General features: G+C 39.8%; 2 protein-coding genes across 3 annotated transcripts in view; both read right to left on the minus strand.

The window, feature by feature from the left end:
* Positions 1-24,792, minus strand: part of FHL5 (four and a half LIM domains 5) — a 375,977-nt gene that overhangs the window by 300,158 nt on the left and 51,027 nt on the right. The window lies entirely within an intron of this gene.
* FUT9 (fucosyltransferase 9) overlaps positions 1-24,792 on the minus strand; it is a 108,837-nt gene that overhangs the window by 7,917 nt on the left and 76,128 nt on the right. The gene's annotated exons all lie outside the window — the stretch shown is intronic.

Consider the following 24,792-nt stretch of genomic DNA (forward strand, 5'->3'; position numbering starts at 1 on the left):
ATGAGTCCCTGATCAGTTGTCAAAGTACTTAGTACATCCCTTGATATTCCTTGCTGGGTCTAATTTACAAAATGGAGGTCACATTTTGTAGTTTTCCACTGTTCTGGCACCTTGGGGGCTCTGCAATTGGGACATGGTGCCTGAAAATTATTACAGCAAAATCTGTCCTCCAAAAGTCAAATAGCGCTCTTTCCATTTCATGCCATGCCATACTTTCATACATCAGTTTACCAACACATATGGGGTATTGTCATGTTAAGAAATTCTGTAAAAAAATGTGGATGCATTTTATCCTTTAACCCCTTGTGAAGATGAACAATTTGGGGCTAAAGTGACATTTTATTGGGAAAAAAAAGGAATTTTTCATTTTCACATTCCAGCGGTCAAAATGCTAATTATACCTATTGATAAATTCCTTCAGGGATCCAGTTTCCAAAATGGTGCACTTCTTAGGGGCTTGTACTGTTCTGATACCTCAGGGGCTCTGCAAATGCAACATGGCACCTGAAAATTATTCCAGTAAAATCTGCTCTTCAAATGCTCAACATCGCTCTTTCTGTTCTGTACCCTACTGTGTGCCGATACATCAGGTTACATCCATATGTGGGATAATTTCATGCTCGGGAGAAATAGCATAACAGATTGTGAAATACATTTTCTCCTTTATCCCCTTGTGAATGTGTAAATTGTACAAAATCTGTAAATGAATGTATTAGTGAAAGCAAGTGAAATGTGTAAACTTCACCTGAATTTTAATTCCTGTGAAACGTTGAAAGTGTTAAGAAATTTCCTCAATGCTGTGTTGAATTATTTCAGGGGTGTAGTTCTGAGAATGGGGTTTTCTATTACAGAGACCTTTCAAAGTCCCTTCAGAACTGACTGGATCCCTTAAAAATTGGTTTAGGAAATGTTCTTGAACATTTGTTTGCATTGTAAGCCTTACAGTGTCTGAAAACTTTAATTCCAAGTATAAAACAGACTTGGTAAATTATATTTCCGAAATAATTTGGATAATGTGATAATCTAAATGAAAGGCATGTAATTTCAAAGTTTGAAAACTGCATTTTTTTCAACATTTTCAACAAAATTACTATTTTTTCATAATTAACCCCTTCCCAAGACATTTTTTAATTTTTGTTTTTAACTCCATGCCTTCCAAAACCAAAAACGTTTTCAATTTTTTTCATTTGGGTGGAATTGGAGGAAAAGTGCATTTGTGCGACTTTCTTATGGACTTCGTTTTTACAGCATTCAACATTCAACCAAAATAACGTCACCTGTATTCTATGTTTCTGTACAATTCCATGGATACCAAATTTATCTTGTTTTATTTACATTTTAACCCCGTAATAAAGATCTAAATCTTTGCAAAAAAAGATGCAATCTTCAAAAAGTAAACAAGTACAGTCAGAGATATAACTTCACATATTGGCATAAGACAGACGTACAGGATGCGAGTCTACATCATTGACCTAACTGGAGTAAATGAAACTTAGCAACCTGCAGCTAGCATCGTATGACTAGTAACAAGGACATATAACATCACTGCTGGAATATCCATGGTCGCGACTTCCACAAAGATTCCTCTGGGATGGGGAAGGGGGGAGGAGACCTGGGGGAAGTTAGGAAGTTAGTAGAGGTCAGAAGAAGGAGGTAAGAAAGTGTGTGTGTGTGTGGGGGGGAGGTGGGGGAAGAAGAAATTCATTAGAGGAGGAAGACAATAGGACAAGAGTAAAAGAATGAGATGAAGATAGAGGAGAAAGAAAATAAGAGGGCCACAGCTCTCTTATCAAGAAGGTCAAAAAGAAGGCCTGTCAGACACTGTGGTTTAGCCAAGGAGACCAGATCTGCAAAAACTTATCATGTGTTCTACTGGACCAGCACAAAAGTTCTTCGAAACTAACTAAAAGGTTCCCTTTGTTCTCCCACCTAGAGATGGATGGGGGAATGTTTTATATGTTTTCTACGGAAAGCGAGGTGATTTTAATTTTAATATTTTTTCTTTTTTTTTTTTAATATCTTTTAAAAAATGTTTTATTACACTTATTAGATTCCCTAGGGGTCTTGAATGCCTGGGGTTCTAATCACTAATACAATGCATTACAATTCTAATGCATTGCAAAATATCAGCACTTCTATTGGAGGATGCTTATAAGCCTGCAATAGTAGGTAATGACAGACAAGCCTGGGAGCCTTTTGAAGGCTCCCGGCTATCATGATAATATGGCAAAATCGCAGCTCAGTCAGCTTTGACCAAGGCGCGAGGTGCCTTAATGCCCTATCAGTGCATTAAGCGCAAGGTCTCTTTGAAAATTTAAAACGTTCTAAAGTTATAACTACATAAAATGACACATGTCAGATTTGAAAAATGAGGCTGTGTCCCATCTCAAGGATCCTAACTATACTGGTAGCTTATGTAAATTGAAGACTTTTTCTAAATATATTGCCTTTTCAATATTTGCTTTGTTTGCCTGCTATGTGAACTTATTCCTCCCATTGCTTACACAGCGTTTCCATAACGTCGGACCTGTGTGATAGGACAAGTGATGTCACTCACTGCTCTCACTCTTATCTACAGCTCTGCCAGCAGGAAAATCAGTTCAGCTAATTGCAGTTTGCCGAAAAAGCAAGTCTGTTATCTCTCTATGTAAACACACAGAAAACACTGAGTCCATTCTCTACAAGCATGGGCATATTATCTGGTCTGCATTTATGTTAGTCCTGTTCAGCAAGCTGGGAGGAGGAAGGGGAATACAGGAAGTGATAAGAAGCGATAGCAGGCAAAGCTGCTGAAACAGGGAAAGCCCCTTTAAGGTAGTTTTAGGCTGTGTTCCTAAGAGGTTAATGTTTTGTTAATAACTTTTTGTAGGAGACTGAAGTCAAGTATTGTTTTTGCTAACATTAGAAGTCTTTGTAGCATAGCTAATAGCATGGGCAAGAATATGTCAGATGAATTTTAATGTTTAATGTAAAGTAAAACACCAAGGTTGCAGTAATTGTATCACTTCATATAAACTGAATAGAATAATAGAATAAAATGAGGATAGTAGAACCAGAGAAGGTCATTCTGGTGTCATACATACAGTGGCCTTACTAGTCACTAGTAGTCGTATAGTGGCCTCAGTAGTTGCCAGACATACAGTGGCCACTACAAAACAACTAGAAGTGGAACTGGGTATTACGTATGACATTACTGGACAAGAAGAGCTGAACTCTGAATAAATACTAGAATTCACTGAAAAGACCTTGGATCCTTAAATACACAGCAAGCTTACAGTCAACATGAGTCAACATGTGAACCATTGTTAGGATTTCTACTAATTCCACATACTCACAGACACTGTCAAAAAACCAAGTAAAACAGATGGATAGACAGCTGTGTGCAAGAGCAAAATGTCATAGTTCTAAGGGCGTTCATCATTATTTGTCTCTTCTGTCACAGTTATTTCTCTTTAGAGTAAAAATGATTTGGAGAATGTTTCCTTTACATTAGGGCTTGTGTTTCTAATATAGAAGAAGTGAATACGTATTACAAGTGCCATTTAAATGACAGCTCTGTCTTAGAATATTCAAGTGTTTTGTACTCTGACAAGACCTTGATAGAATGGTGTTGTACTGGGTATTGCTATCACAAAAATGCAAAACAAAATTACAATCATGAATATTTAGTCAACAGTAATGTGCTAGTAGACAACTAGGGAAAAAATATTTTACCTTATTCCAAATGTCTTTACCCTTTTTTCTAACTAAATCCTAATTAAGATACTGCTAGTGAGAAGGTGACAAGCAGAGTACTGGAGTCACAGTATATCCCCCCCCCTCAGATGCCTGATATATGTGTGGTCCAGGGCGGATCTTGAATAAGCTGCGGCCTAGGTGTGGGTCATAGGCGCATTACTGGGCCATAAATGGCTGCAGAGTCTACACTTCAGGGCAGATCCTGGGAGGAAAGGAAGTGGTTTGGTCTGTCCTGACACTGAGAGCCTTGTGTTACAGTACAGTGTTGTTTTGGTTGATTCGTCTGGGTAGTAGTAAGCCACATGTACAGTTAGTATTTTCTGTTTAGTTAGCGCTCAGCCGAGCAGGATTTGTTTCACCTTTTTGCCTGCAGTTAAAGCTGTATTTTATTTTTCTTATCCTGTGCCTGATGTAAAGGTTTATTTATTTTGCTGTTTTTTAAATAAACAGATTTTTACTGCAAGATTTAAGTCCTTGTCTCTGACTGGTTGAGTTGGCACCACTGCTTCTACCAAACTACCTTCCCCACATATGGTACTTCGGATAAACCCATGTTACACAGTCTTAAAGAGGCATACACCTATTTTTCCCCTCTCCTATGTCCTGGGTTAAAGCTGCAGGAGAGGTTAAAAAGGAGACCGCCAGCATGGAGGACTTTGTAAAACAGTTTGGGTAAGTCATCCTACAGCAGCAGCAAGTTCAGGCACAGCAACAAAAATCCTGCACCCTTAGACTTGCACTGTTTATTCACCACAACTGGTTGTTTTGTAACTCAGCTCCAACTTGCTTTAAATGGAGAAGAAAGGAAGAAAAGGCAACTGCACCATGTTCAAAGCTTTGTGTTATTGATTAGAGATGAGTGAACACTAAAATCTTTGGGGTTCGAAATCCAATTCGAACAGCCGCACACTGTTCGACTGTTCGAACGGGTTTCGAACCCCATTGTAGTCTGGGGGGAAATGCTCGTTTCAGGGGTAGGCAACATTCGATCAAATTCTACTTACCAAGTCCATGAGTGAGGGTCGGGCTGGATTCTTCTCCCTGCACAGCGTCCCTGTGTCCTCTTCCAGCCTTGAATTCACTCTGCTAGGCATCGGGCCTGAGCAGAGCTGACTGCGCATGCCCGCACTACAAGCGGACATACGCAGTCGTCTCTGCCCAGGCCCGATGCCTGGCAGAGTGAATTCAAAGCCAGAAGAGGATCGCTGCGCAGGGAGAAGACTTCTAAAGGTAAGAGAAGAACCAGCGTTGATTGGCAATGTATAGCATTCTGCCAATCAACGCTGGTTCTGCATCGAATCTTAACTTCGAACAGCTAGTAGTACTCGATCGAGTACGAGTATTTCGAATACCGTAGTATTCGATCGAATATCTACTCGATCGAGTACTACTCGCTCATCTCTATTATTGATCACCACCAAACTAGTAGTCTAAAATTTTAATCCTGAGAAGCTCTCTACCACTTTATTATTCAAAAGACATACTGTAGCACAGAAGGAGTACTGACTAGGAAGCCACATTACTAGTATAAATAATTGACTTTTTAAGTATGCCATACATGATGACCTGGCATGTTTTATTGAGGGCATGACTAAATCAACAATAAACAGACTGCCAGGATCTCTAAGCCTTACCACCATCAATGTACTCCTTTTTATGCCAGCCTTCCCTATGTACAACAAGCTATTTTTATAAGAATTATATGTAGGATTACACAGTCCAATACATGGCCACAGTGTACAAAAAAAAACAGAATGTCTGCTCTATTAACTAGCAAAATTAATAATTATCACTCAGCCATTAACTAGGAATACCCAATAACCAACCATTTCATAACTGTTTTTGCACATAATCTGGCATGCTGTTGCTTACCAGGCTATCCTGCTCCTTCTTACTATTGGTCTTCCCCTTACTAAACTCTCCCCTCTACAGTCATGGCCAAAAGTTTTGAGAATGATACAAATATTAATTTTTACAAAGTCTACTGCTTCAGTTTTTGTAATGGCAATTTGCATATACTCCAGAATGTTATAAAGAGTGATCAGCTTAACAGCAATTACTTGCAAAGTCAATATTTGCCTAGAAAATGAACTTTATCCCCCAAAACACATTTCAACATCATTGCAGCCCTGCCTTAAAAGGACCAGCTGACATAGTTTCAGTGATTGCTCCATTAACACAGGTGTGGGTGTTGATGAGGACAGGGCTGGAGATCAATCTGTCATGATTAAGTAAGAATGACACCACTCATTGTTTCTCTTCTGTTAACCATGGTTATCTCTAAAGAAACACGTGCAGTCATCATTGCACTGCACAAAAACAGGGAAGAGTATCGCAGCTAGAAAAATTGCACCTCAGTCAACAATCTATTGCATCGTCAAGAACTTCAAGGAGAGAGGTTCCATTGTTGGCAAAAAGGCTCCAGGGCGCCCAAGAAAGACCAGCAAGTGCCACGACCTTCTCTTAAAAGTGTTTCAGCTGCAGGATCGGGCTACCAGCAGTGCAGAGCTTGCTCAGGAATGGCAGCAGGCAGGTGTGAGTGCATCTGCACGCACTGTGAGGCGGAGACTCTTGGAACAAGGCCTGGTCTCAAGGAGGGCAGCAAAGAAGCCACTTCTCTCCAGAAAAAACATCAGGGACAAAAGGTACAGGGAGTGGACTGCTGAGGACTGGGGTAAAGTCATTTTCTCTGATGAATCCCCTTTTCGATTGTTTGGGACATCCGGTCTGTGCCAGTCACTACATTGGCTGCCTATTCATTAAAGAATACAATATAAACTTATCACTCTCATCCACAAGGCTCTCCATAATGCTGCACCTCCCTACATTTTCCCCCTTATCTCTATCACCCAACCTGTGCTCTCCGTTCACTCAATGACCTAAAACTTACATCCTCTATTATCAGAATTTCCCACGCTCATATACAAGACTTCTCCCGAGTTGCACCACTTCTCTGGAATGCTCTATCCTGGACAAACAGATTAACTCCCAATTGCTACAGCTTCAAGCGCAAACTAAAGACACATGTTTTCAGACAGGCCTATCACAATTCCTAATGTTTTCCCCTCCGTAATTAGAATCCCTAAAACAAACCCTTCTCTCTTACTAGTGTGTCATGTTGGTTCATACATTTTTTGGTGCATTTTCCATACACTGGAGTGTGCTTGCATAAAAATATTTTAAAAATCACCAATAATAAATTAGGCATAAACCTATAGATAATGTAAACCATGCTCATGTTGCAAGACAGTTTTGAAAAAGGTATATTAGGCACAGACCAATATAAAAATAGCACACAGTCATAATAAATTTTATGCAATGAACAAAGAGTTGCAAAAACCACTAAAACACACCACAATTCAGGTGCAAATGAGATAATAAATCAACCACTATACGTGCAGAACCAAGATTAGGGCAGTGCTGTGAATGAACCAAAATCTGTACTCTATATTTATTATTCCAGTTCTAGTAAATAGAAATGTAATGCAGATCCCTGATGGGAAGCCTCAGACTGAATAGACATTTGGTAGCTCCTTTGAGATGAGCCGGTTTGGATGCGATGATTCTAAATGTTTTGCTTGATATTTTCTTTTATCTGATCTCTGGACAGAAAGAAAAAAATCTGTAAAACATGTTCATGAGCAACTCCGAAATGTAATGTTCCTAAAAAGATCTGTCCAGGATTAAACATTTAATGATTTATTCTCAGGATAGACCATAAATACCTCATTGGTGGGAACCAACAGCCCACCCCAGACTGTATGGAGTTGCTTCAGCAGAAACCTCAAAATATAGCAGTCGGGCGCCATCACTGCAGATCAGCTCCCATTAACTTCATTGAGTTCTGAGCTGTAGTAACATCACTCAGCTGCCATACAGGGGACAGCGCTTTCTGCTTCCATCCCTGAATAGAATATACGACGAGCATGGAGAATGTTAGAGTAAAGATTGTGATTGGACTACCTAAAAAAGTTGTGTTTTTAGGACACACTTGAAATTTATGGATTTTGAGAAAGAACTTGATTAACAAAAAAAAAGTCTTCGATATAGGAGTTGGAGAGTTCCGTTAAGGAGGATGATAGTTTTAAATCAGTTTCAAAATGGAGACGCACCGGTAGGGTTTTAGAAGGATATGAAGAAGGGAATGGATGGAGGTGCAGTACCGTAAAGAAATCTATGCTTGAGAATTATGTTTAATTTGTATTCTTAAAGAGGACCTTTCATGGTTTGGGCACAGGCAGTTCTATATACTATTCGAAACAAAAAATTGTCAAGGTAAGCTCACCCTTCAGAAGAAATGTCCATTAAGTCCATATAACGTTACCTAGGTGCACGACTCTTCCTCCCGACTCCACGGAGCAGTGTTTCCAATGACATACAAAAAAGATGCGAGTCCGCAACACTGAGGTACGTATAAAATAAGTTTTTATTCCATCAGATTAAAAATAGGTCGGAGTGACCATCCAGACAGAGCGCTGGTTACATAAACAAGTGCAAAAAGACTAGAAAAAGTGAAAAAACAACATGCTGCCACAGGTCTGACGCGTTTCGGGGTTAAATATGCCCCTTAATCATAGCCCTACCAGTCAGTGTTCATTCCAAGTATAAATAGCTACAAAGTCATACATAGCTCACCACCCACTTCAATCTTATTGGATCTAAGTTCAATTATATGCAATAATCCACACCTGATGCTATACATCACGTCCTATTCAGAGATGCAAGATTTGTCTAGGACAATAAAGATTTGTTCAAACTTTAACTATTGCCGATATGTTGTATATACATATTCTTAACAAAATATAATGTTCTTAATCGAATGTTGATATTTAAAACCGATACACTAAAGTAATGCTACTGAAATACTAGGTCGCAGAACTAATGTACCAGTATCATCTCATGCCGTTGCACAGTCACGTGGCACACAATCTTACCATATTTTTATATATGGTCACGTGACCCGCCATATCCAATCAAAAGCGTCACGTGACCACAACTGTCCAATAAGGATTTGATGTTTTATTAATCATATATACCAGCAAGATACCATGTAAAGTACAAATCGACACGAACCGACCCCCATCTACCACTGAACAGTGGACGAAGAGGAACAGGTAAGTAAAATTAATGGTTTAATTGTTAAAACCAATATTTGATGATGTATAGCCCCAACCTAAAGAAAACTGTTGATACGTTGACAAATTGTTACGCACAATGTCATGTTAATATCCCAAAACTATTTCACCGACTATACAAATTGGAGATGTATAAAATACCCCACAAATGTTGTGAAAACAACCATATGAAACTAAATGTGAAATAGGTGAATATCGATGATGGCTAGTGGGTATTATCGCATCCTTAAAACCGCATGTAAACCGCAAGGGATCTGAACTAACACCAAGATCTTAAAACATATTTAAAAGAAACAAAACAAAAAAGAAAGGGACAGTTTGTTTTCTCAAAAAACTAGGGTTGATACTGACGTTATGCCTATCACTTTTTCAACAAAATTCAGTCCTGAATTTGGTGAAATTAGGAGAATCATTCAAAAAAATTTAACCATTTTAGAAACAGACCCGATAGTCAAAAATATACTAAAGTCTGGAGTACATTTTGTTCCTAGGAGGGGTATAACATTGGGTAACGAACTTTCACCCAGTTTCTTGGATGTTATTTCCCCTGAACATATTACTCCCACCTCAGACTATGGTTTTTTCAAGTGTGGGCGTTTAAAATGTAGGAGTTGTCAGTACACGACGAACACAAAAACCCTCTGTAGTTTTGTCACTGATTTTCAAGTCCGTTATAAATCTGTTATGGACTGCAACTCTGACTATTTGATTTATTGTATTAAATGTCTAGATTGTAATTTAGACTATGTTGGTAGTACATCACGTCCGGTAAAGGTTAGACTGTTAGAGCATGTCAGAGATTGTAAAAAAGTGGATTCTGATAATATATCAGGGGCCTCAAGGCATTTTGCCAGAGTACATAAAGGCTCCGTCAAATCTCTACAATTTTGGGGTATAGAACGAATACCTGAGAACCCTAGGGGTGGTAATAGGAAAAAAATACTACTTAAAAAAGAGGCTCTTTGGATACTCAGGTTTGGATGCCGTTTCCCTTCTGGGATGAACATCAAAACGGACCTTGCCCTAATTTATTGATTTCTAAGTACATATCGGTAATACTTTCAGAGTCATAATTTCTTCTTTTTTCTTTTTTGTTTTGTTTCTTTTAAATATGTTTTAAGATCTTGGTGTTAGTTCAGATCCCTTGCGGTTTACATGCGGTTTTAAGGATGCGATAATACCCACTAGCCATCATCGATATTCACCTATTTCACATTTGGTTTCATATGGTTGTTTTCACAACATTTGTGGGGTATTTTATACATCTCCAATTTGTATAGTCGGTGAAATAGTTTTGGGATATTAACATGACATTGTGCGTAACAATTTGTCAACGTATCAACAGTTTTCTTTAGGTTGGGGCTATACATCATCAAATATTGGTTTTAACAACTAAACCATTAATTTTACTTACCTGTTCCTCTTCGTCCACTGTTCAGTGGTAGATGGGGGTCGGTTCGTGTCGATTTGTACTTTACATGGTATCTTGCTGGTATATATGATTAATAAAACATCAAATCCTTATTGGACAGTTGTGGTCACGTGACGCTTTTGATTGGATATGGCGGGTCACGTGACCATATATAAAAATATGGTAAGATTGTGTGCCACGTGACTGTGCAACGGCATGAGATGATACTGGTACATTAGTTCTGCGACCTAGTATTTCAGTAGCATTACTTTAGTGTATCGGTTTTAAATATCAACATTCGATTAAGAACATTATATTTTGTTAAGAATATGTATATACAACATATCGGCAATAGTTAAAGTTTGAACAAATCTTTATTGTCCTAGACAAATCTTGCATCTCTGAATAGGACGTGATGTATAGCATCAGGTGTGGATTATTGCATATAATTGAACTTAGATCCAATAAGATTGAAGTGGGTGGTGAGCTATGTATGACTTTGTAGCTATTTATACTTGGAATGAACACTGACTGGTAGGGCTATGATTAAGGGGCATATTTAACCCCGAAACGCGTCAGACCTGTGGCAGCATGTTGTTTTTTCACTTTTTCTAGTCTTTTTGCACTTGTTTATGTAACCAGCGCTCTGTCTGGATGGTCACTCCGACCTATTTTTAATCTGATGGAATAAAAACTTATTTTATACGTACCTCAGTGTTGCGGACTCGCATCTTTTTTGTAGTTCTATATACTGCTGGAAAGCTGACAGTGCGTTGAATTCAGCACACTGTCGGCTTTCCCGATCTGTTCCCCAGGTAAAGAGCTTTTGGTCCCGGTATCGTAGCTCTTTACAGTCAGAAGGGTAGTCTCCCCTCCTGATAATACTAGTCTATGGACGAGCACTGTGAGCAGAGGGAGGGGGCGTTCCTCCCCGCTCCACTGTACAGCGCGATAGGCGCTGCTTTGATGAAGGACGTACCTGACTGACTATCAGGAAAACCCTTCTGACTGTAAAGAGCTATGGTACCGGGACCGATAGCGCTTTACCCAGGGCACAGATCGGGAAAGCCGACAGTGCGCTGAATTCAGCACAATGTCAGCTTTCCAGCAGTATATGGAACTGCCTGTGCCCCAAACCATGAAAGGTCCTCTTTAAATGAAATGGCAAATAGTGCAATGTAGAGACTGGACAGAAGGAAAAACCCGACTGGAGCATTTAGGAAAGATTGTAGAGGGTGAAAGGTTAAGTGAGAGGAAGACTGACAAGGAAAGAGTTACAGTTATTAGGATTAGGGTTAGAATCAACTAAAGCAAGAGTTTTTGGGTGGATTCTGGTGATAATGTTCATGCACAGATCATCTGTGTGTGTGCGCGAATGAGTATGGGAGTAAAGGAGAGATCTGACTCAAACCCCAAGAGAGTACTATACAATGAATGGTGGAAGCACAGAATGTTCAGTTTTAGAAAGATTACGTCTCAGATAGTGGGAGGACATGATGTTAGAGACAGCAGATAGACAACCACTTGTATTCTGTAGTAGTGCAGAGGTGATATCACGGAAACAGGTATATACCGCAAATGGGTTTCATCAGTATAGTGATCTTATTGAAGGCCAAATCTGATAACACGTTGCGGCTTTCCATTTGGGGCTGTGCAGAAAGAAAAGAGACTATGTAGGACTGACCCTGAGGATCTCCTAGCAAGGAAAAGAGGAGACGAAGTGGTAGTGATACTGTACATTAAATGTGCGGTCGGAAAGATAGGAAAAGGTAGAAGAAAGCAGAGTTGGTGATCTACTATATGGTAATAAATGCTGCACAGAAAGAATGAGTAGGGAAAAGATACCATTATAGTTAGCTGCTAGAAGAGTAGGGGAGAGGGACTGCACAAGGTGAAAGGGACAGAGATGAGTGAACAGCGTTCGATTGAGTACATGTTCGATCGGATATCAGGCTGTTCGAGATGTTCGATTCGAGTCGAACATCAGGTGGCAAACTCATTAAAAATTTGATTCCCCTCCCACCTTCCCTGGCGCTTTTTTTGCACTAATAACTGCGCAGGGGAGGTGGGACAGGAACTACGACAACGGAGGCATCGAAAAAAAATTGGAAAAAGTAATTGGCTGGTTAAATAAGGTGACCTCCAATTTATACGAATAGTGGATTTAATATCCGGTTCATATGAGACTGTGAACTATGTGATTGTGAGACAGGGATAGATGTACAGGCAGGGTTAGCTAGGGATTACCTTTATTTAGGTGGGAATGTTACTCACACAGCTCTTTGGGGCTCTATCTGGTCGGGATCCCTGTCAGCTTGCGATATGAGTGAGCTGACTTTTCCCCTTAGGAATGCATTGACCAGCGTTGATTGGCCGAATGCCATACAGAGTACAGCGTTCAGCCAATCAACGCTGTGTCTGTCAGAGGCTCGTCTGTGAGGAGGCGGAGTCTAAGATCGGACCAGAATGGAGACTGCTGTGGACTGGTCTTAGACTCCACCTCCTCCGGCAAAACCAGCGTTGATTGGCCGAATGCTGTACTCTGTATGGCATTCGGCCAATCAACACTGGTCAATGCATTCCTATGCCGAGATGTAGCAGTGCTGGCTGTGCGCTCAGCTCGGCTACTCCGGAGATGTAGCAGAGCTGAGTGTGCGCTGAACCCTGCTGCACACTCAGCTCTGCAGCAGAAACCTTAGAGAAAATAAAAGTAAAACCATATAATCCACATTATACCTATATACTTTTTAGATGAAAGTTACAAATATAGCTTTCATCAACACGGCAGCCCTAGCTATAAGAGATAAAGTACAAGACTGGATTAAATCAGTTCAGTTCCAATTAATCTCCTTGAACCTCTCTGCTGAAATCTCACTCTGCTGGAAAAGCCACTGCTTAACAGACTATTAATCTAAAGCAAGATATGAATCACATTTCTGCATGAGCATGGTTGGCTTAAGACTTAGAGCTCCACCGATCTCAATCTGATGAAAAAGGCCTGATCTCAACATAGCAAAATCAATATAATGTCTAATGCGTGTCTTATAAGACTAATACAATCTTTGTGGTTTAGTTAAAAATAATGGTAAAGCTTGAGAGCAAATCCATATTGGATTAGGATTTGTCAAGACCAGTGTTTTTAAAGTTAGCCTATCAACCATACTAATAGGTACAACAGCTGCCACTGGGCCCACCACTGAAAGACCACATCTACTATAATAAGAAAATACTATAATTGTTGATGAGTAGTTAGTGATCACTGGAAGATACGCTATGAATGGATTGGGAGTGTGAACTTGAATGTGCACCAGACAGAAGTGGTCAGAGAATGCTGAACATTGGGGTCAAGGAAAAAAGAAGTTCCCCCTCGGGAGAGTCTTGAGCATGTGAACAGAGGTTGTCTCATAAATAAAAGAATAGAAATAAATTAAATCGTTAAAGGGGTTGTTCAAGATCTGAACAGTTTTGATATTGGTGACATATTCTGGTGGCCACCAGAAGCCATATATGAAGTATATGCCTAGAAGCAGTCCTGCTCTTATTCAAGAATAGTAGAGGGCCTGCAGTTCCTGGCACCACTGCTACAGTGTATGCAGCTCTGTACACTATAGTGAGATTCTGGTCTGCACAGTGTAGTGGTGACACCTAGAACTGAAGCTCTACTCTCATTTGAACAGGAGTGGGACTGTTTCTGGCCATATACTTGGTATATGACTTCGAGGGGGTTGCATCAGCTGATCAGCTCGGGGTTTGGGTGACTAATCTGATACTGATGACATATTCTGTGGACAGGCCATTAGTAAAAAAAAAACAACAACGTCTTTAACCTCACTTGCTATTATTGGTCATGGAGACGTTGGGCTCAATTCTGATCAATTGAGCCCCATAATTACTTATTCTGCTCTGCATTCCATCTCAGATAGTTCTCCGTTGAAATTAACAAGATCTCTGGAAACCTCTGCATTGATTTTGCTAAGGGGTTACCAAATTCCCAGTCATTTGTAATAACAGTTAACATTATACCTTTTTTATGAGCCCACTGGGCATCCCAGTGCTGATGTCATTGATCTGTCTTTAATATACTCTGTTTAAGTTAAAAAATACTGTACAATACTAAAGGCGACCACCGTGCATATTATTTTAATGAAGTAATGTGAATCTAACGTGAATGGGAATATCCTGACTTTCACAGATGTCAGATAAGGAGATAAGAAATAGGCTGTTGGATTTAAACATGTACTGTATGATCCTTTTTTTTCTTATTGGAGGTAAGTCACCTTCAGAGGTGTCTGGCATACAGAACACATGCGCTCTCAGCCAGATATGTATTTGGTGTTAGGAAGAATAGCTGACATCTGGGCGTTTGGCCAACAGCTATCTATTGTGTATGGCAAGTTTAGCATCTAAGAAACATCTCTACTAAGGATGAAGCATAACAACTCTCTTTTTTTTCATTCTTATAAGCAGCATTGGAATGGCTGCCAGAATGTAAAGTTAATCCAAGAGGTGAACTGCACAGAAATTGCTACACTTTTTATTGAGATTACTTATTTATTATGTATTTATTAAACGTTACATTTTAGATTGCTGACCTTTATTTTGGGATTTTCTGTATATGCTATTGGTCTTGGTAAATTATTAGCCATTTTGAATCACTGCGTTATATTGTAAAATCTTAGGAACAGTAAACCTCCTCAAGTTGTTTTTCTCAGTTTCTTTAAATATTGTATATCTTTTCTAATAATTGCTTAAAAACAACAATGACTGCATTATTTGCTTTCCTGTGTGAACATGCCCTTCTCTCCATTACAGCAGAGCATGATGATGAAACAATTTCTGAAAATAGCCTTTTTTTCCCTTTACAGGAATTTATTATCTGAATAAAGCGAAAAATGTGTAGAGAGATGGTGACTATTAATAACAAGTGGGGTATCGATTAGAAAGAGATCCAATAAAACACAGCGAGATCACATAAAGGTCAGCGAAAGGCTAAGGATTTAAACTGCCTCCTGTATTTAAAGGTATTACACATAATGGAAAAATGATATATAAAACATATAAAGGAATAGAAGATGCTATGTAAAAAGGCGAATATTTATATCTACTTCAGGGCAGGAAGGCAACTCCAGTGGGAGGTATAGCGCACTTTAGTCGATATAGGAATGAAGAGACATTATTATAAATAGATCAATACCATTGTAACAGCTTAAGGTGTTGTTGATTTTTAGTAGAAAATCATTCGTAAGGCTCATGTACGCTGCCGTGAACTGTGTACGGCAATACACTGAACCTGTATGGCTCCTTTTAGAACATGGAAGCACAGGACCCAAAGCACTATAAAACTTAACTTTTAATATAAATTCTAATAATAAATATTTAAGATGGTCAAAGAACATCACCAGTTTACATGCACAAAACAAAGGAAAAGAGGAACTCAGGATGGAGCATCCACCTCTATAGCCCTACTACTAGCAAGCTATGGACACATATGGTTGAGCAGCTTGAAGGGATTTCACTCCCCACTGGGCTCATACTTAGAAATCTCCTGAGGATTGCCCCTCCATCTCGTTTGGACATGAAACGCGTTGGGTTGAAATAAATAAAACGGATCTAATTTGATAGGGAGATATAGGGAGAGCTCTGGGGACTGTCCGTATTAGGACAGGAGTCATTGTGGGACATAGGTGAGCGATAGGATATAATTACACCAGCCCTTCATCTGCAAGTTCCATTAAGTTCCTAACATCTCTCAGTAGGTCCAGGTATTAGCGTTCCTCTTTTCAACCAGAGCACGGTTTGTTTTGTGTACTTAAATCGGTCATGTTCTTTGACCCTCTTAAATATTTATTATTAGAATTTATATTAAAATATAAGTTTTATAGTTCTTTGGGTCCTCTGCTTGTGACAATGGATTCTTGGATTGTGAAGTTTGTTTGATAATGTTGTAATTGCATGCTTTGGCAATGTGGAAGTACGGCCTCAGTGCACTGCCTCTGCCGGATTTCAGTAGAAAATACCTCTGTACACCACATATGGCAGCACAATAGAGCCATTCTGTACAACTGCGGCACATGCTAATATCACTGTTGATACACAATGTTCTCGATGTAGCATGCGACTGTTTTTGCTACTACCGTGTTTCCCCGAAAGTAAGACAGTGTCTTACATTCTTTTTACCCCCAAAAGTCCCACTATGTCTTACTTTCGGGGTATGTCTTATATTGGCAAACCCCCCCCCCCCCCCCATCATCATCATCATCATCATCATCAATCATATGGATTGGAGAGGCGGCACGCGAGGAGTTAAGTGGCGGCCGCCGGCAAAGTCTGCATGCCGCTTCCATACATTGCAATGGGAGTGCGCTATTCAAATAGTATTCGCGCATCTCTAACTTCAATTGTGAGCACGCTATTCAAATAGTATTCATTCATCTCTAACTTCAATTGTAACTTCTTACAATTGAAGTTAGAGATGCGCGAATACTATTTGAATAGCGCGCTCCCATTGCATTGTATGGAAGCGGCAGGCGGCCGCCGCTAACTCCTCGCGTGCCGCCGCTTCAATCCATCAACCCTTGTCATTTTTTTTCCAATATAAGAATTCTACCATTAAAAGAAGTTCTTTCCTCTGATCACGTCGGAATAGCCTTAAAAAAGGCTATTCATCTCCTACCTGTTGCCATATCCAGCGCCGCCTTCTTCCTCAGCTGCGTCCGCCCCGTCTGTCTCTTCTTTGGGCCTCACGGATGACGAATGCGCAGTCGGCTCTGGCTGCGAGAGCCTGTTAGAGCCGACTGCGCATGCGTCACCCATGAGGCCCGACGGGGACATAGGAGGGGCGGACGCAGCTGAGGAAGAAGGCGGCGCTGGATATGGCAACAGGTAGGAGATGAATAGCCTTTTTTAAGGCTATTCCGACGTGGTCAGAGGAAAGAACTTCTTTTAATGGAAGAATCCCTTTAACTCCTCGTGTGCCGAGCGCTTCCATTCATTTCAATGGAAGCGTGCCATTGAAATGAATAGAAGCGGCTGGCACGCGGGGGGTTAAGCGGCCGCCGGCAAAGTCCTTCTTCACAGCGCTGTGCTGTGAGAGCCGGGGGGAACGCCCCCATCCTCTCCGGGGAGTTCCCCCCGGCTCTCACAGCACAGCGGAGCCCCGTGTTTCCCCGATACAGTAGTAACACACCCCGAAAGTAAGACAGTGTCTTACATTCTTTTTACCCCGAAAGTCCCACTATGTCTTACTTTCGGGGTATGTCTTACATTAGCCGACCTCCCTAAAACCCCCGCTACGTCTTACTATCGGGGGTGTCTTACTATCGGGGAAACACGGTAATATAGCACATTGTTCAAATAGTAAGTCTGAGAACAGAACAGTATATTAATAGTATAGAGTGCTGCAGCTACATCTGTACCTCTGTGGCAGCCCTATAGGGGCTTTTTATAAGACAGACCTGTAGTATGGCTGTATGTACGGTATGAGCCCTAAGTATCTGTTCAACCGGAATCTACATTAACATTGTAATTTGAATTGTGAACTCCAGTCCTTCTGAGGTCTGCACATCACTAGAACAACTCCTTATTTTCCATTTCATTTGGGTGAAATAAGTGAAATTGCTTGGACTGAATAAAATAATCATTATCTTTTTAGTACTAAAGAGTATTTCCAAAGGCGTTTATTTTCTCTCCAATATGTGAATGATTAACTCATTAATTGACTTATTTGTAGTCACATAATCCATTTTGCTAATCCAAATGTAACATATTTTTGATATGAGGTATTCAAAGCGTTCCGTTGTGTTGTTAGGGTGTTCTCATTGAAAATGTATCCAGAAAAATGGGCACAAATTTTCTCTAGTCTAAACATACGATGCTGTTCACATCACTTGAAGGAACAATGATAACACTATTGATTTCTAAGCTTGCACAAAGACCTACCAGAGATTTTCTTATTAGAAAACCAGATGAGATGTTATTGGATTTCACATGAAACATGGTCAAAATCTTCAAATCTTTTATTTTCAATTAAAACAAGCAACTGAAACTCTTTAACTTTCATGCTATAGCTCACATTAGCAGTCTTCCAATGTATCAGATAAGAGCAAAAATTCAATTTGTTACTCTAGCCCTATATCTAAATGCCCTGGCCCAATCATATTGGATTCTTGGCACTCCCCCTGTTCCACCCACCCTTTCACACACAAACTACAACCATGCTTGCTCTGGTGCAATGTTAGGTTAACAACCTTGCCAAAAATGGAAACACCATGTTATACTTAGTGAAGGGCACCAAGCATTTCTTTGGTGTTCCTTAAGTGTGTATTTAGATTTCTGTTCAATGCTACATTTAAAAAATATATACTTTATTTTACAAGTGAAGTCAAGGCTAAATAAAATGATGGGATGCACCAAAAGAGGTATAGATTATCATAAAAAGAACCTAGTTATGCTTCTATACAAATCACTGGTATGGCCACACATAGATAGCTATTATGGGCCCCAGTATACAAGATGGACATAAGAGTGTGTGAAGAGAAGGGTGACTTAGATAATTAGGGGAGTGGGTGGATTGGAGCACAGAAACAGCACAAAGACCTTTCTAATTATCTTTTAACTTTACATCCTCTATGTCTATGGAAGAGAATATTTCACCAGTAAGGCCCGATTCACATCTGCATTTGGTATTCTGTTTGGGGAGTCCGCTTGGGGACCCCCCCGAACAGAAACGTATACACATTAAAAAGCAGTTAGCTAAGACACCACATGGACCCCATAGACTATAATAGGGCCCGTGTGGTTTCCACTCGTGTGTCTGCACAAATCATGCGGAGCGAAAAATACTGCAAGCAGCAGTTTTCTCTCCTCATGTTTCGTGCGGAAACCACACATATCCCATTATAGGCGTATAAGTTTCTATTTGGGGAGACCCTAAGTGGACTCCTTGAACAGAAAACTGAATGCAGATGTGAACGGGGCCTCACATGTACAGAGAATCTTTACTATAAAGAAATTAATCTATGCAACTCATTGCCACATGATGGGGTGATGGTTCAAAAGGGCCTGTTTGTCTTTCTTGAACAGAAAAATATTACAGGATATGGGTTTTAGAGATTGTGGTAAAGACAAGTTGATATAGGGTTTTACACTGATTGCTGGATTTTGGGTCTGAAAGGAATTTTTTCCTCTGACATGGGGCAAATGGCAACGGTCTCATGGATTTTTTTTTTTTTTTTTTGTCTTTCTCTGGATCAACACTGTATGGTTATAGGTTGGACTAGATGGATGTGTGTTTTCATCCAAACTCACCTTCTATACAACTATTACAGGGAGCCCATTGAGAATGAACACTGCTTTCTGTATTTGAAAGGATGTCGGTTCTAAATGCTGCAAACGTCATCACCATTGTAGCTAGCTAAATGGGATTTATCATGTAATCCAGGACCAGCAGATGTTGAGTAGCGACCAAAGGACCTCACTGACTTACTTTATAATGGGGTTTTACTACAAATCATAGCTGTCGCAAGTGCTGGAAACCTCTATGTAACTCCTGACAGAAAGGCACGGTGCATACTTGAACAGAGCCTAGTAAGCTCTGCATAGAGTCATCTTATTAGAAGTATGGCTACCTCAGGCATGCTCAACAGGAGCAAGTGGTGCCAGGCTGACGTGAACCTTGCATTAATGGCTATGATAAACCTCGCAATCACAGTGCCCACCACAGCCAACTGTCTCAGCTCATTTTATATCCTGTCTTATCACACTATAGGATGAACAATAAATAGCTTTTGTCTATGGGTATTAACAGCATGAATATGGCACACATGTAATAACGGAACACACTACAAATACTAAAAGCCTCTCACAGTGGACTTCTTTATTAAATGTATATGTTAAGTTGTGCTCATTTTCCTGGTGTTTTTAATTTCGTTCTCTTTCATTCAGTTTTCTGAAAGGTAGACATTATAAGAATCTGATCAGCTCTGGCATTAGATGGCATCTCTGCTAGAAGTAAATGGTTATTTATGAAGATAGCTATAGCACACACTATATGCTAATCTCAAAGAGGTCAGCAGGAGACTTACATCTGAGGAGAACATCAAGCTAAGATAAATTGAATACAAGAGATAGCTCCTTCTTGAATATGTATTCAGGGCTCCTTGCTCATCTCTGCTACAAGATTATGTAAATACCACTGAAGCTCATAACACTGCTGGCAGCAACAAATTAGATAAAATTATTTTCACATTCAATGCAATTCAACTCAACCAGAATATAAGCAGATTGAAGGCAGGGTTTAGAGGGCTGACATGCCACATCTTCTTTTTCCCTTTCAACTCCAACATCTATGTTATTTCTAAGCCCCATATAAAATGATGCAATGCATAATATGATATAAATTCACACATATGCACATTACTTGGTAACATACAACTAAAGACAGCGATGATGGAACATTTCACATTAAAGCAGAGAAGAGGAGCCGGCAAAGCCATTCTAACCAGCTCCCAACCATCAGGCCCATACAGTACAAGTTATCTATGTCCTGATTGTCTATAACATCATGGATAGCAAAACAACATAACATCCTTCTGTTGCTGAGTACTGCTATTAGATGTCGATAAAGGACTTGGAAGATACATATGGGCAGCCTCTTTCCATATTATCTTTTATCATCTTCATCTGTTTTCCGGGGTATTTAAACATGTCCTCTCAGGAGCTTTTTAATATACACTGTCTACCAATAAGTATCTGGACACCTGTGGTAGAATAGGAAAACCACATTTATTCATATTCTATAGTTGGTAGAACCCAGCAGATGTTCTTCCTTATGGATGGTATTGATCGACCCAATACTCCCGGATGCCAGTTGAAACTCCTAGTGTATGTGAGCCATCGGTTTGGTGCGGTTTCTCTGGCCATCACTCATCCGTCTCTATCTCCCAGTTTCAGGGTCTGCTGACTCGAGGCACATTCTGACAATCACCAATCACCTTTCACTTCGTAATCACATAGGACACTGTCGATTTTGGGTAATTCAGTTCCCTTGCTATGTCCCTTAAGGATCGACCATTTCTGTGGTACCCCACGATTATCCCTTTCTCAAAATCGGACAACTCTGCACTTCATGGGATCTTGCATGCGACTAATGCCAATGCACTAATGTCAACGCTGTTTCCTATTTAACGGTGGAAGGCGTGATGTACATCATGACTGCAGATATCTTCATTAGCACAGGTGTCCAAATACTTATTGGTAGACATTGTATATGTGGCAAGGAAATGATGAAACTGGAGATTTTATCAAATCCCTAAGTGATTTGATCAAATCCCTGAACCATTTTAGTGAAATGATCAAATAATATTGTTTAGATCTAGAGATTACCGACAGTGGTAGCAAGAACGTGATCAAAAAGTCATTTGATCCCATAATGGTACCAATAAAAACACTAGCCTGTCCTACAATAAAGAGCACTTACATAGCTGTGTAGATAGAAATATAAAAAATTATGGGGTTTAAAATATGGTTATGCAAAGAAAATTTTGTTCTGAAAAAACTTTCTAGTTTTCTTAAAGTTATTTAAACATAACAAAACTACATACATTTGGTCTGGCTGTGATCTGAGACTCACCTACAGAATATAAGTAACATGTAATCATTACCAAATGGCAGACTTATGGGTTGCACTTTATTTTTTCCAATTCCACCCCATTCTGATTTTTTTACCTTCCTAGTACATAGGACAGAATTTAAATGATGCCATTATAAAGTATAGTTTGGCCCTCATATAATTAATCTGATGAATTGTTTGTTGCATATTTGCTTTAATAGAAATTCAGTTACTAGCTTTTTAATCAATTAGAGGTTCTTTACTGCTTCTAAGGGGGCGTTCACACTACTGTCTGTGTCCGACAGGTAGTGTCCACTCCTAGTGTCCGTTCAAAATCTCGCACGGACATTAGGAGCGGACACTAGCTGTGTGTGTGACACTTGTCATTCACTTAAATGGCGATCGGGTGCGTTCTTTTGCACTCTGTGCCCTTCCTTCACTGTCCGCATGTAAAGATGTCCGACTTTTCAAGCGGACAGAAAAACCTGACATGTTGGGATTTTCCATATAGGTATACTATTGACAAAAGTCTACAGAGCCAAACTCTGTGGACTTTCTGTGAAAATCGTTGTGGAAAAAAGAGATAATACCAAGGACCATCACAAGGACCTAATAATGTAGTGGAAAATAGAGATATGCTTTTCTGCCACGTTCTTTTCCGCAGCACTTTTTGTCTGCGGTTTTCTATGTGGGGCCTTACCATTAAGGGGTTAAGCTTTTTAAAACAAATCAGCTGAACTACACTGCTACTGTATGTCACTATTAGACAATTAGATAAATGGTCATTACCTCTGTGTATTTGCGGATTTCAACTGAGTGTAACAAACAATCCTGGACAATATCTGGAAGATGCAACTGCTGATCAGTTTGCTGTACTACATCATTAAGACATAAGAAGACTAGACTGATAAAATACACTAGTCAGTGGATGGATGCTGAAAATTGGGTTGGGTTTCTACGTTGAGATGTCTTTGTTGTAGTTTTCAAAGCCAAAGCCTGGTGTGGATCATTGAAGCTGCATTGACAGTCCTTTTAAAAATGTATGTGTTAGAAAAAGCATATATTTTTTCAATGCTTTTTTTCAACTGTGTTGCATCGTGTGAATGTAGTCATAGCAGGAGAAAGTATGTAGGACAGATGCTGGTACTTCTCTTTTATTCAATTCACTCCTGGCTTTGGCTTTAAAAACTGTACAAAAATACCTGAACAAAACATGAAAGTGGAAACCCAACCATAGTCTGAGTTCACACACTACAGTGGAAAAAATGCACTAGAAAAAATGCATGTATTTATAAAAGGCATATGTGTTTTGCCTTTTTAGTCAATGATAACTGATTAAAAAGTCAAAACAATAATCATTAAAAAGTGAATCTAATAACAGGGAAATTACTCAGGAGTTGGCGAACAGGGTTACCAAATCTGTAATTAGATAAGTCAGTCTTAATAAATTCCTTCACCATCTTTAAATGCTATATATTTTTATATCTAAATTTTCTTTTTTGCAGGGAGAGTTGATGGGGCACCATTTCACTTTCAACCTCAATCAGCAGAAAACTAGGAACACCCCTGGCTAAAAAAGTATCAGCAATTCCCATGGAGTAACGCGGCGCTCAATCTGACAAGTAAAAACGTGTCAGAGTCAGCGCTTCAAAACAGAATCCCATTGACTTCAATGGGTTCCGTTTAACGTGCGTAACACATTGAAATCAATGGGTTAAAAAGCCTCCCATTGATTTCAATGTGTAGTGCGCGTAAGACAGAACCCATTGAAATCAATGGGATTCTGTTTTGAAGCGCTCACTCTGACATGTGTTTATGTGTCAGATTGAGTGCCGCGTTAATCCGTGGGAACGGGGCCTTTCCTTGTTCACCCTCCAGAAACAGATGGCACCTTCATTATGCACCCCTGTCTCCACCAACATCATTTTCAGGTGCTTAGCACAAGGAAATTGGTAACACACAACTCATTATGTGTCCTGCCACAGATAGTCAGCCACTGTCAACTTCAGTTGCAGTGGTGTCAGGAAAGAGAAACCTAGACTGTTATGGACTGGAACGATACCGTCTTTAGTGAAGAACCGAGGTTCTGTTTGGGATCCGATAATAGTCACGTTAGTATGGCGTCCTTATGGATTTGGAGAGCAATCGCATACAAGATTTGGTCATCCGTAGTAGTGATACAAGGGACACTGAAATCTCAGTAACGTGCAAGAAATCATGTGACCACAAGTGTTGACTTTCATGGAAAGGCTTGCAACTGCCATTTTTGGCCCATACACAGCAATGGTTTCCCAGGAACATAGTCGCCAGACTACTTGCCTGGTTGCTAAATTTATCACCACTCAAGCATTTATGCCACTAGCTTCGGCCATCTATGAGTGTGTGTGATCTACAGGCCCAGTTGCAACATATGCGGGAAAATATACCGCAAGATACCATACGGAACAAGTATTCCTCCATGTCCAACTGTATCACATCTGGTATCCAGGCCAGAGGCAATCCAACAAGGTTCTAAAATCTCCTTACAGTTGTACAGTTTTTCCTAATAGACTTATTCTTTTGTCTATTATTATAATCACTTATATCATCATTGCATTCACACACATAGAGTTTCACTCAATTCCAACAACCCCTTTTTGGTATGGTATTTTTTGTTAATGAGTGCATATTTTTTAATGTGTTGAGTGGCTTTCATTTAATAGATTGCAAAACTACAGATGTATTTTACCCAAGTTGTTAATTTTTGTGATCTTCTGTAACTATCTCGTGTCTAGAACTTTATTTATTACATAGTGTAAAGCTACTGTAACATCTCTGCCTGTTCGGGTCACTGCACCACCCTCTGCTCGCATGCTTCGGCGCAGGAGGCGGGTGCAGTTTGGTTCATGGATTAAAGTTTT

The sequence above is a fragment of the Leptodactylus fuscus genome, chromosome 3 (genome assembly GCF_031893055.1).
Source record: "Leptodactylus fuscus isolate aLepFus1 chromosome 3, aLepFus1.hap2, whole genome shotgun sequence".
In the NCBI taxonomy this organism is placed as follows: domain Eukaryota; kingdom Metazoa; phylum Chordata; class Amphibia; order Anura; family Leptodactylidae; genus Leptodactylus; species Leptodactylus fuscus.